Source organism: Heterodontus francisci, unplaced genomic scaffold, assembly GCF_036365525.1.
Source record: "Heterodontus francisci isolate sHetFra1 unplaced genomic scaffold, sHetFra1.hap1 HAP1_SCAFFOLD_176, whole genome shotgun sequence".
NCBI lineage: Eukaryota > Metazoa > Chordata > Chondrichthyes > Heterodontiformes > Heterodontidae > Heterodontus > Heterodontus francisci.
In genome coordinates, this window is record NW_027141945.1 from 711,951 (window position 1) to 724,225 (window position 12,275).

Here is a 12,275-nt window from a genome sequence, read left to right on the forward strand (position 1 = left end):
ACATTGATAGTTTAGCAGAATGGACAGACAGTCAGGATGATAGTAATTGACTGAAACAGGACATTGATAGTTTAGCAGAATGGATAGACAGTCAGGATGATAGTAATTGACTGAAACAGGACATGGATAGTTTAGCAGAATGGACAGACAGTCAGCATGATAGCAATTGACTGAAACAGGACATGGATAGTTTAGCAGAATGGACAGACAGTCATGATGATAGTAATTGACTGAAACAGGACATTGATAGTTTAGCAGAATGGACAGACAGTCAGGATGATAGTAATTGAATGAAACAGGACATTGATAGCTTAGCAGAATGGACAGACAGTCAGGATGATAGTAATTGACTGAAACAGGACATGGATAGTTCAGCAGAATGGACAGACAGTCAGGATGACAGTAATTGACTGAAACAGGACATGGATAGTTTAGCAGAATGGATAGACAGTCAGGAAGATAGTAATTGACTGAAACAGGACATTGATAGTTTAGCAGAATGGACAGACAGTCAGGATGATAGTAATTGACTGAAACAGGACATTGATAGTTTAGCAGAATGGACAACAGTCAGGATGATAGTAATTGACTGAAACAGGACATGGATAGTTTAGCAGAATGGATAGACAGTCAGGAAGATAGTAATTGACTGAAACATGACATTGATAGTTTAGCAGAATGGACAGACAGTCAGGATGATAGTAATTGACTGAAACAGGACATGGATAGTTTAGCAGAATGGACAGACAGTCAGGATGATAGTAATTGACTGAAACAGGACATTGATAGTTTAGCAGAATGGACAGACAGTCAGGATGATAGTAATTGACTGAAACAGGACATTGATAGTTTAGCAGAATGGACAACAGTCAGGATGATAGTAATTGACTGAAACAGGACTTTGATAGTTTAGCAGAATGGACAGACAGTCAGGATGATAGTAATTGACTGAAACAGGGCATTGATAGTTTAGCAGAATGGACAGACAGTCAGGATGATAGTAATTGACTGAAACAGGACATGGATAGTTTAGCAGAATGGATAGACAGTCAAGATGATAGTAATTAACTGAAACAGGACATTGATAGTTTAGCAGAATGGAAAAACAGTCAAGATGATAGTAATTGACTGAAACAGGACATTGATAGTGTAGCAGAATGGACAGACAGTCAGGATGATAGTAATTGACTGAAACAGGACATGGATAGTTTAGCAGAATGGACAGACAGTCAGGATAATAGTAATTGACTGAAACAGGACATTGATAGTTTAGCAGAATGGACAGACAGTCAGGATGATAGTAATTGACTGAAACAGGACATTGAATGTTTAGCAGAATGGACAGACAGTCAGGATGATAGTAATTGACTGAAACAGGACATTGATAGTTTAGCAGAATGGATAGACAATCAGGATGATAGTAATTGACTGAAACAGGACATGGATAATTTAGCAGAATGGACAGAGAGTCAGGAAGATAGTAATTGACTGAAACACGACATTGATAGTTTAGCAGAATGGACAGACAGTCAGGATGATAGTAATTGACTGAAACAGGACATTGATAGTTTAGCAGAATGGACAGACAGTCAGGATGATAGTAATTGACTGAAACAGGACATTGATAGTTTAGCAGAATGGACAGACAGTCAGGATGATAGTAATTGACTGAAACAGGACATTTATAGTTTAGCAGAATGGACAGACAGTCAGGATGATAGTAATTGACTGAAACAGGACATGGATAGTTTAGCAGAATGGATAGGCAGTCAAGATGATAGTAACTGACTGAAACAGGACATGGATAGTTTAGCAGAATGGACAGACAGTCAAGATGATAGTAATTGACTGAAACAGGACATTGATAGTGTAGCAGAATGGACAGACAGTCATGATGATAGTAATTGACTGAAACAGGACATGGATAGTTTAGCAGAATGGACAGTCAGTCAGGATGATAGTAATTGACTGAAACAGGACATTGATAGTTTAGCAGAATGGACAGACAGTCAGGATGATAGTAATTGACTGAAACAGGACATTGATAGTTTAGCAGAATGGACAGACAGTCAGGATGATAGTAAATGACTGAAACAGGACATTGATAGTTTAGCAGAATGGATAGACAGTCAGGATGATAGTAATTGACTGAAACAGTACATGGATAGTTTAGCAGAATGGACAGACAGTCAGGATGATAGTAATTGACTGAAACAGGACATGGATAGTTTAGCAGAATGGACAGACAGTCAGGATGATAGTAATTGACTGAAACAGGACATTGATAGTTTAGCAGAATGGACAGACAGTCAGGATGATAGTAATTGACTGAAACAGGACATTGATAGTTTAGCAGAATGGACAGACAGTCAGGATGATAGTAATTGACTGAAACAGGAGATGGATAGATTAGCAGAATGGACAGACAGTCAGGATGATAGTAATTGACTGAAACAGGACATTGATAGTTTAGCAGAATGGACAGACAGTCAGGATGATAGTAATTGACTGAAACAGGACATGGATAGTTTAGCAGAATGGACAGACAGTCAGGATGATAGTAATTGACAGAAACAGGACATTGATAGTTTAGCAGAATGGACAGACAGTCAGGATGATGGTAATTGACTGAAACAGGACATTGATAGTTTAGCAGAATGGACAGACAGTCAGGATGATAGTAATTGACTGAAACAGGACATTGATAGTTTAGCAGAATGGATAGACAGTCAGGATGATAGTAATTGACTGAAACAGGACATGGATAGTTTAGCAGAATGGACAGACAGTCAGGATGATAGTAATTGACTGAAACAGGACATGGATAGTTTAGCAGAATGGACAGACAGTCAGGATGATAGTAATAGACTGAAACAGGACATTGATAGTTTAGCAGAATGGACAGACAGTCAGGATGATAGTAATTGACTGAAATAGGACATTGATAGTTTAGCAGAATGGACAGACAGTCAGGATGATAGTAATTGACTGAAACAGGACATGGATAGTTTAAAATAATGGACAGACAGTCAGGATGATAGTAATTGACTGAAACAGGACAATGCTAGTTTAGCAGAATGGACAGACAGTCAGGATCATAGTAATTGACTGAAGCAGGACATTGATAGTTTAGCAGAATGAACCGACAGTCAGGATGATAGTAATTGACTGAAACAGGACATTGATAGTTTAGCAGAATGGACAGACAGTCAGGATGATAGTAATTGACTGAAACAGGACATTGATAGTTTAGCATAATGGACAGACAGTCAGGATGATAGTAATTGACTGAAACAGGACATGGATAGTTTAGCAGAATGGACAGACAGTCAGGATGATAGTAATTGACTGAAACAGGACATTGATAGTTTTGCAGAATGGACAGACAGTCAGGATGATAGTAATTGACTGAAACAGGACATGGATAGTTTAGCAGAATGGATAGACAGTCAGGATGATAGTAATTGACTGAAACAGGACATTGATAGTTTAGCAGAATGGACAGACAGTCAAGATGATAGTAATTGACTGAAACAGGACATTGATAGTTTAGCAGAATGGACAGACAGTCAGGATGATAGTAATTGACTGAAACAGGAGATGGATAGATTAGCAGAATGGACAGACAGTCAGGATGATAGTAATTGACTGAAACAGGACATTGATAGTTTAGCAGAATGGACAGACAGTCAGGATGATAGTAATTGACTGAAACAGGACAGGGATAGTTTAGCAGAATGGACAGACAGTCAGGATGATAGTAATTGACTGAAACAGGACATTGATAGTTTAGCAGAATGGACAGACAGTCAGGATGATAGTAATTGGCTGAAACAGGACATTGATAGTTTAGCAGAATGGACAGACAGTCAGGATGATAGTAATTGACTGAAACAGGACATTGATAGATTTGCAGAATGGACAGTCAGGATGATAGTAATTGACTGAAACAGGACATGGATAGTTTAGCAGAATGGATAGACAGTCAGGATGATAGTAATTGACTGAAACAGGAGATGGATAGATTAGCAGAATGGACAGACAGTCAGGATGATAGTAATTGACTGAAACAGGACATGGATAGTTTAGCAGAATGGACAGACAGTCAGGATGATAGTAATTGACTGAAACAGGACATTGATTGTTTAGCAGAATGGACAGACAGTCAGGATGATAGTAATTGACTGAAACAGGACATTGATAGTTTAGCAGAATGGACAGACAGTCAGAATGATAGTAATTGACTGAAACAGGACATTGATAGTTTAGCAGAATGGACAGACAGTCAGGATGATAGTAATTGACTGAAACAGGACATTGATAGTTTAGCAGAATGGACAGACAGTCAGGATGATAGTAATTGACTGAAACAGGACATGGATAGTTTAGCAGAATGGACAGAGAGTCAGGATGATAGTAATTGACTGAAACAGGACATTGATAGTTTAGCGGAATGGACGGACAGTCAGGATGATAGTAATTGACTGAAACAGGACATTGATAGTTTAGCAGAATGGACAGACAGTCAGGATGATAGTAATTGACTGAAACAGGACATTGATAGTTTAGCAGAATGGATAGACAGTCAGGATGATAGTAATTGACTGAAACAGGACATGGATAGTTTAGCAGAATGGACAGACAGTCAGGATGATAGTAATTGACTGAAACAGGACATTGATAGTTTAGCAGAATGGATAGACAATCAGGATGATAGTAATTGACTGAAACAGGACATGGATAATTTAGCAGAATGGACAGACAGTCAGGAAGATAGTAATTGACTGAAACACGACATTGATAGTTTAGCAGAATGGACAGACAGTCAGGATGATAGTAATTGACTGAAACAGGACATTGATAGTTTAGCAGAATGGACAGACAGTCAGGATGATAGTAATTGACTGAAACAGGACATTGATAGTTTAGCAGAATGGACAGACAGTCAGGATGATAGTAATTGACTGAAACAGGACATTTATAGTTTAGCAGAATGGACAGACAGTCAGGATGATAGTAATTGACTGAAACAGGACATGGATAGTTTAGCAGAATGGATAGGCAGTCAAGATGATAGTAACTGACTGAAACAGGACATGGATAGTTTAGCAGAATGGACAGACAGTCAAGATGATAGTAATTGACTGAAACAGGACATTGATAGTGTAGCAGAATGGACAGACAGTCATGATGATAGTAATTGACTGAAACAGGACATGGATAGTTTAGCAGAATGGACAGTCAGTCAGGATGATAGTAATTGACTGAAACAGGACATTGATAGTTTAGCAGAATGGACAGACAGTCAGGATGATAGTAATTGACTGAAACAGGACATTGATAGTTTAGCAGAATGGACAGACAGTCAGGATGATAGTAAATGACTGAAACAGGACATTGATAGTTTAGCAGAATGGATAGACAGTCAGGATGATAGTAATTGACTGAAACAGTACATGGATAGTTTAGCAGAATGGACAGACAGTCAGGATGATAGTAATTGACTGAAACAGGACATGGATAGTTTAGCAGAATGGACAGACAGTCAGGATGATAGTAATTGACTGAAACAGGACATTGATAGTTTAGCAGAATGGACAGACAGTCAGGATGATAGTAATTGACTGAAACAGGACATTGATAGTTTAGCAGAATGGACAGACAGTCAGGATGATAGTAATTGACTGAAACAGGAGATGGATAGATTAGCAGAATGGACAGACAGTCAGGATGATAGTAATTGACTGAAACAGGACATTGATAGTTTAGCAGAATGGACAGACAGTCAGGATGATAGTAATTGACTGAAACAGGACATGGATAGTTTAGCAGAATGGACAGACAGTCAGGATGATAGTAATTGACAGAAACAGGACATTGATAGTTTAGCAGAATGGACAGACAGTCAGGATGATAGTAATTGACTGAAACAGGACATTGATAGTTTAGCAGAATGGACAGACAGTCAGGATGATAGTAATTGACTGAAACAGGACATTGATAGTTTAGCAGAATGGATAGACAGTCAGGATGATAGTAATTGACTGAAACAGGACATGGATAGTTTAGCAGAATGGACAGACAGTCAGGATGATAGTAATTGACTGAAACAGGACATGGATAGTTTAGCAGAATGGACAGACAGTCAGGATGATAGTAATAGACTGAAACAGGACATTGATAGTTTAGCAGAATGGACAGACAGTCAGGATGATAGTAATTGACTGAAATAGGACATTGATAGTTTAGCAGAATGGACAGACAGTCAGGATGATAGTAATTGACTGAAACAGGACATGGATAGTTTAGCAGAATGGACAGACAGTCAGGATGATAGTAATTGACTGAAACAGGACAATGCTAGTTTAGCAGAATGGACAGACAGTCAGGATCATAGTAATTGACTGAAGCAGGACATTGATAGTTTAGCAGAATGAACCGACAGTCAGGATGATAGTAATTGACTGAAACAGGACATTGATAGTTTAGCAGAATGGACAGACAGTCAGGATGATAGTAATTGACTGAAACAGGACATTGATAGTTTAGCATAATGGACAGACAGTCAGGATGATAGTAATTGACTGAAACAGGACATGGATAGTTTAGCAGAATGGACAGACAGTCAGGATGATAGTAATTGACTGAAACAGGACATTGATAGTTTTGCAGAATGGACAGACAGTCAGGATGATAGTAATTGACTGAAACAGGACATGGATAGTTTAGCAGAATGGATAGACAGTCAGGATGATAGTAATTGACTGAAACAGGACATTGATAGTTTAGCAGAATGGACAGACAGTCAAGATGATAGTAATTGACTGAAACAGGACATTGATAGTTTAGCAGAATGGACAGACAGTCAGGATGATAGTAATTGACTGAAACAGGAGATGGATAGATTAGCAGAATGGACAGACAGTCAGGATGATAGTAATTGACTGAAACAGGACATTGATAGTTTAGCAGAATGGACAGACAGTCAGGATGATAGTAATTGACTGAAACAGGACAGGGATAGTTTAGCAGAATGGACAGACAGTCAGGATGATAGTAATTGACTGAAACAGGACATTGATAGTTTAGCAGAATGGACAGACAGTCAGGATGATAGTAATTGGCTGAAACAGGACATTGATAGTTTAGCAGAATGGACAGACAGTCAGGATGATAGTAATTGACTGAAACAGGACATTGATAGATTTGCAGAATGGACAGTCAGGATGATAGTAATTGACTGAAACAGGACATGGATAGTTTAGCAGAATGGATAGACAGTCAGGATGATAGTAATTGACTGAAACAGGAGATGGATAGATTAGCAGAATGGACAGACAGTCAGGATGATAGTAATTGACTGAAACAGGACATGGATAGTTTAGCAGAATGGACAGACAGTCAGGATGATAGTAATTGACTGAAACAGGACATTGATTGTTTAGCAGAATGGACAGACAGTCAGGATGATAGTAATTGACTGAAACAGGACATTGATAGTTTAGCAGAATGGACAGACAGTCAGGATGATAGTAATTGACTGAAACAGGACATTGATAGTTTAGCAGAATGGACAGACAGTCAGGATGATAGTAATTGACTGAAACAGGACATTGATAGTTTAGCAGAATGGACAGACAGTCAGGATGATAGTAATTGACTGAAACAGGACATGGATAGTTTAGCAGAATGGACAGAGAGTCAGGATGATAGTAATTGACTGAAACAGGACATTGATAGTTTAGCGGAATGGACGGACAGTCAGGATGATAGTAATTGACTGAAACAGGACATTGATAGTTTAGCAGAATGGACAGACAGTCAGGATGATAGTAATTGACTGAAACAGGACATTGATAGTTTAGCAGAATGGATAGACAGTCAGGATGATAGTAATTGACTGAAACAGGACATGGATAGTTTAGCAGAATGGACAGACAGTCAGGATGATAGTAATTGACTGAAACAGGACATGGATAGTTTAGCAGAATGGACAGACAGTCAGGATGATAGTAATTGACTGAAACAGGACATTGATAGTTTAGCAGAATGGACAGACAGTCAGGATGATAGTAATTGACTGAAACAGGACATTGATAGTTTAGCAGAATGGACAGACAGTCAGGATGATAGTAATTGACTGAAACAGGACATTGATAGTTTAGCAGAATGGACAGACAGTCAGGATGATAGTAATTGACTGAAACAGGACATTGATAGTTTAGCAGAATGGACAGACAGTCAGGATGATAGTAATTGACTGAAACAGGACATGGATAGTTTAGCAGAATGGACAGACAGTCAGGATGATAGTAATTGACTGAAACAGGACATTGATAGTTTAGCAGAATGGACAGACAGTCAGGATGATAGTAATTGACTGAAACAGGACATTGATAGATTAGCAGAATGGACAGACAGTCAGGATGATAGTAATTGACTGAAACAGGACATTGATTGCTTAGCAGAATGGACAGACAGTCAGGATGATAGTAATTGACTGAAACAGGACATGGATAGTTTAGCAGAATGCACAGACAGTCAGGATGATAGTAATTGACTGAAATAGGACATTGATAGTTTAGCAGAATTGACAGACAGTCAGGATGATAGTAATTGACTGAAACAGGACATTGATAGTTTAGCAGAATGGACAGACAGTCAGGATGATAGTAATTGACTGAAACAGGACATTGATAGTTTAGCAGAAAGGACAGACAGTCAGGATGATAGTAATTGACTGAAACAGGACATTGATAGTTTAGCAGAATGGATAGACAGTCAGGATGATAGTAATTGACTGAAACAGGACATTGATTGTTTAGCAGAATGGACAGACAGTCAGGATGATAGTAATTGACTGAAACAGGACATTGATAGTTTAGCAGAATGGACAGACAGTCAGGATGATAGTAATTGACTGAAACAGGACATTGATAGTTTAGCAGAATGGACAGACAGTCAGGATGATAGTAATTGACTGAAACAGGACATTGATAGTTTAGCAGAATGGACAGACAGTCAGGATGATAGTAATTGACTGAAACAGGACATGGATAGTTTAGCAGAATGGACAGAGAGTCAGGATGATAGTAATTGACTGAAACAGGACATTGATAGTTTAGCGGAATGGATAGACAGTCAGGATGATAGTAATTGACTGAAACAGGACATTGATAGTTTAGCAGAATGGACAGACAGTCAGGATGATAGTAATTGACTGAAACAGGACATTGATAGTTTAGCAGAATGGATAGACAGTCAGGATGATAGTAATTGACTGAAACAGGACATGGATAGTTTAGCAGAATGGACAGACAGTCAGGATGATAGTAATTGACTGAAACAGGACATGGATAGTTTAGCAGAATGGACAGACAGTCAGGATGATAGTAATTGACTGAAACAGGACATTGATAGTTTAGCAGAATGGACAGACAGTCAGGATGATAGTAATTGACTGAAACAGGACATTGATAGTTTAGCAGAATGGACAGACAGTCAGGATGATAGTAATTGACTGAAACAGGACATTGATAGTTTAGCAGAATGGACAGACAGTCAGGATGATAGTAATTGACTGAAACAGGACATTGATAGTTTAGCAGAATGGACAGACAGTCAGGATGATAGTAATTGACTGAAACAGGACATGGATAGTTTAGCAGAATGGACAGACAGTCAGGATGATAGTAATTGACTGAAACAGGACATTGATAGTTTAGCAGAATGGACAGACAGTCAGGATGATAGTAATTGACTGAAACAGGACATTGATAGATTAGCAGAATGGACAGACAGTCAGGATGATAGTAATTGACTGAAACAGGACATTGATTGCTTAGCAGAATGGACAGACAGTCAGGATGATAGTAATTGACTGAAACAGGACATGGATAGTTTAGCAGAATGCACAGACAGTCAGGATGATAGTAATTGACTGAAATAGGACATTGATAGTTTAGCAGAATGGACAGACAGTCAGGATGATAGTAATTGACTGAAACAGGACATTGATAGTTTAGCAGAATGGACAGACAGTCAGGATGATAGTAATTGACTGAAACAGGACATTGATAGTTTAGCAGAAAGGACAGACAGTCAGGATGATAGTAATTGACTGAAACAGGACATTGATAGTTTAGCAGAATGGATAGACAGTCAGGATGATAGTAATTGACTGAAACAGGACATGGATAGTTTAGCAGAATGGACAGACAGTCAGCATGATAGCAATTGACTGAAACAGGACATGGATAGTTTAGCAGAATGGACAGACAGTCAGGATGATAGTAATTGACTGAAACAGGACATTGATAGTTTAGCAGAATGGACAGACAGTCAGGATGATAGTAATTGAATGAAACAGGACATTGATAGCTTAGCAGAATGGACAGACAGTCAGGATGATAGTAATTGACTGAAACAGGACATGGATAGTTCAGCAGAATGGACAGACAGTCAGGATGACAGTAATTGACTGAAACAGGACATTGATAGTTTAGCAGAATGGACAGACAGTCAGGATGATAGTAATTGACTGAAACAGGACATGGATAGTTTAGCAGAATGGATAGACAGTCAGGAAGATAGTAATTGACTGAAACAGGACATTGATAGTTTAGCAGAATGGACAGACAGTCAGGATGATAGTAATTGACTGAAACAGGACATTGATAGTTTAGCAGAATGGACAACAGTCAGGATGATAGTAATTGACTGAAACAGGACATTGATAGTTTAGCAGAATGGACAGACAGTCAGGATGATAGTAATTGACTGAAACAGGACATTGATAGTTTAGCAGAATGGACAGACAGTCAGGATGATAGTAATTGACTGAAACAGGACATGGATAGTTTAGCAGAATGGATAGACAGTCAAGATGATAGTAATTGACTGAAACAGGACATTGATAGTTTAGCAGAATGGACAGACAGTCAAGATGATAGTAATTGACTGAAACAGGACATTGATAGTGTAGCAGAATGGACAGACAGTCAGGATGATAGTAATTGACTGAAACAGGACATGGATAGTTTAGCAGAATGGACAGACAGTCAGGATGATAGTGATTGACTGAAACAGGACATTGATAGTTTAGCAGAATGGACAGACAGTCAGGATGATAGTAATTGACTGAAACAGGACATGGATAGTTTAGCAGAATGGTCAGAGAGTCAGGATGATAGTAATTGACTGAAACAGGACATTGATAGTTTAGCAGAATGGACAGACAGTCAGGATGATAGTAATTGACTGAAACAGGACATTGATAGTTTAGCAGAATGGACAGACAGTCAGGATGATAGTAATTGACTGAAACAGGACATTGATAGTTTAGCAGAATGGATAGACAGTCAGGATGATAGTAATTGACTGAAACAGGACATGGATAGTTTAGCAGAATGGACAGACAGTCAGGATGATAGTAATTGACTGAAACAGGACACGGATAGTTTAGCAGAATGGACAGACAGTCAGGATGATAGTAATTGACTGAAACAGGACATTGATAGTTTAGCAGAATGGACAGACAGTCAGGATGATAGTAATTGACTGAAACAGGACATTGATAGTTTAGCAGAATGGACAGACAGTCAGGATGATAGTAATTGACTGAAACAGGACATTGATAGTTTAGCAGAATGGACAGACAGTCAGGATGATAGTAATTGACTGAAACAGGACATTGATAGTTTAGCAGAATGGACAGACAGTCAGGATGATAGTAATTGACTGAAACAGGACATGGATAGTTTAGCAGAATGGACAGACAGTCAGGATGATAGTAATTGACTGAAACAGGACATGGATAGTTTATCAGAATGGACAGACAGTCAGGATGATAGTAATTGACTGAAACAGGACATTGATAGTTTAGCAGAATGGACAGACAGTCAGGATGATAGTAATTGACTGAAACAGGACATTGATAGATTAGCAGAATGGACAGACAGTCAGGATGATAGTAATTGACTGAAACAGGACATTGATAGCTTAGCAGAATGGACAGACAGTCAGGATGATAGTAATTGACTGAAACAGGACATGGATAGTTTAGCAGAATGCACAGACAGTCAGGATGATAGTAATTGACTGAAATAGGATATTGATAGTTTAGCAGAATGGACAGACAGTCAGGATGATAGTAATTGACTGAAACAGGACATTGATAGTTTAGCAGAATGGACAGACAGTCAGGATGATAGTAATTGACTGAAACAGGACATTGATAGTTTAGCAGAATGGACAGACAGTCAGGATGATAGTAA